Raw genomic sequence first — 3,067 nt, forward strand, 5'->3', positions numbered from 1 at the left:
TTTGGCTCAACCCATGTGGCAAAATGTGAATTTTGCCTCAATCTGTGTGGCATAACGTGAATTTTGACTCAATTCGTGTGCCATAGTGTGAATATTGACTTAGTCTGTGTGAATTTTGGCTCATTCCATGTGGCATAATGTGTAAGAGGCAAGTACAGTATAAGGTGGTTACTACTGTGTTGCATTATTTGTATAATGGGGTATATGGTGTGGTAAACTTAGGTGCCACATAAAAGGTGCTGAAATGTTGTCTACCAAATTTCGGCTTTCAGTATTTTTATTATGACTGGAGTGCCGCCTCACGACTGGAGTGCCGCCTCACGACTGCAGTGCCGCCTCACGCAAGTATCTTAGGACATCGGCATCCTGCGGGTGCACTTTTGGAGGGCACCCGCCAATATATCTCCCTGCATTTTTCCTATGCAGCATTCTGCCTTTTCCAGGCAAATATAATTAGTTGAACGTATTTACACATATAGAGACACACCCATGAGCAGACCACCCAACCAGAACACTGGTCACGCACCCCACATTATTAAGTGCTGGCCACAACCCCTATTATTGAGCATAATAGGCCCTTGATAATTTTCAGCTCCAGGCCCATTTAGACCGTAATCTGGGACTGGGTATAGTTAGTATTAAGAGTACACTATTATCCATTTTAGTGGCAACATCTCTGTGAGAGATGTGCAAAATATCCGCTAAAAATGTTAATGTCACTCACGTTTGTTATAAAAAATTAAAATAAAAAAATTTGTGTAAAAAAGATCATTTCCAATTTAAGGTAAACATTACAGGTAATTATGATGAATAAAAATATTTGCTTGCCAAATTTCACACCTATTTTGACAAATTATTTGGCACTCAAAGGGTTAAGTGTAATTTTTTGTTTCCATGCAGCACAAGGACATCAATAAGGGTTGTTCTGAACTTCTTCAGGACCATATTTAGCAATGTTATAAAAATGGAAGAAATGGAGGGCTTAATTCAGCACCTAACACATCTTTGAAAATATGCAAATGATTTGAATTCACAAACACAGTCACCAAATGCAAATCCGCCATGATCAATCCAAACCACCAATTGTAACCGCATAGCTCATGGCATGTACAAAAGCTCACGCAAACACAAATCTACATCACGTGAAGTTACAAGCATCCAGTTCATCTGCTAGCCCAAATTCTCAAATTCAGATATCGTAAACAAATGCAATTAGCAAATAATTAAACATTGAAAGCATGAATGTTGATTGAAATGATGGAAATTGGAAAACAACATTAAGGGTTAAAACCATCACCATATGGGCTAATAAACAGAAGGGCCTGATTAAAGGTTCCAGGTGCCTTAAGGCCCCATCGACTAGACAGATTTGGCCTGTTTTTGTCAGATTCAGATGGATCTGTTAGACCGATCTGATGAAAAAAGACCAAATCTGAACGTCCTCATAACAGATGTGTGGCTGAGTCTCAGATCCATCTTACGAAAAAATCCTTGGTGCTGCACCTAAGATCCATCTGATCGGAAACTGTCAGGGGTTTAACATAGAATAGACCTGATGTATCTGAAGTGAATAGAGTGAAAAATTAGCCCAGGGTAAGATCAGATATCTGGGAGAGTTCAAGGGAAATCTGAAGAGATTTGTAGCTTCAGATATGTCTGAGTAGTGGTTGGGGGGCTTTAGGCTAATGCACATGTAGCTCCCCTTGTAATGACTGACTCCGATACATCCTGCATCAGTTTCTGCAAGGACATGTGTGATCCTACCGAGACCTTTTGCATCTTCAAGAACAACAAGCCTTGGTTCAACGCCCAGCTCATGCATCTCCGTTGGGCCAGAGAGGATGCCTATAGGAATGGTGACAGAGCACTATGCAACCGAGCTAGGAACTCCATGACTAAAGAAATCAGGATAGCCAAAAATGATTCTCTGACAAACTGAGGAACAATCTGTGCACCAACGACCCCGTATCTGTATGGAAAGGAATGCAAACTATAATCAACTACAAGAACTCACCCAAGCCTATTGTCATGCACCAGGACCTAGCAGATGAGCTGAACCTCTTCTACTGTACATTTGAAAAAGAAGCCATAGTAGTTGCTGCATCCTCATCTGGGTGGCCATCTGTACACATTCAACTTCATCTGGCTGAGGCCAGCAACCACGATGGTGGATGACAGGAGTGGTAATTATTCTGCATTGATTCCCTAAACAATCATTCTGTTTGACATTCCATTGATCACGGCATTGGCACAAAGCAACACCTTTTTTGCCAGGACACGCTTCTTTTCCATGGAGAGCGCAAGAGAGTTCTGACGCCGCAAGTTTCAAAGTTGGGAGCTTTTTTCTGTTATGAAGTGTGAAAATGGGCATTTTGAACTTACTAGCTGGATATATTTCCAACTCTGCATGAGCACCAATAAGCATGCTATATAATTCATAAAAGTAATAAAATGTGGCTTATAATGGGTCAAACATGCATTATTTACTATATGACCATAAAAGACTGCAGAAAGGCAGCAAACAAGTGTGATTAAGCTTTGACCATGCCTTAACATTTTAGCCCGCTTTGGAAAAAAAATTGAAATCCAGAAGCAGTTTCTTCATGTTGACTCAGTGGGTAAAGGTCACATACTGCAAAAGCCATTTGGAAATGTTTTCAAAGCTTCAAATAGACATCAGCATGGAGCATTACCTTTAAAACAATGTTTACTGTCCAATAGCACCATGTACTTTGCAGTTTTAGGATCTAACGATCGTCCAAGGATAACAGTATTTATATATGTTTCCAAATCAATATGGCCAGGAAAAGGCTGAGAGCTTAGCTATTCCTTTCACCTTAATGCACCAGAAAACAGCCAGAGATCAATCTAAGCAGGATTGTGTATGACCAACAGAATGCAATCCATTATTAGATGTATGATGGGAAAAAAGGTTTTAGCCTCTTAACCCACCAAAGGACCCGTATTGATGCATTTAATTTACAAAAAATATTACATAGATACATAAAAAGTATTCACATTTGTTGCATCTGTATTATGTTTTAATTAAACACTTTCCTTTATCATT

This window comes from Crinia signifera, chromosome 2, assembly GCF_055691185.1.
Source record: "Crinia signifera chromosome 2, ASM5569118v1, whole genome shotgun sequence".
NCBI classification, from domain to species: domain Eukaryota; kingdom Metazoa; phylum Chordata; class Amphibia; order Anura; family Myobatrachidae; genus Crinia; species Crinia signifera.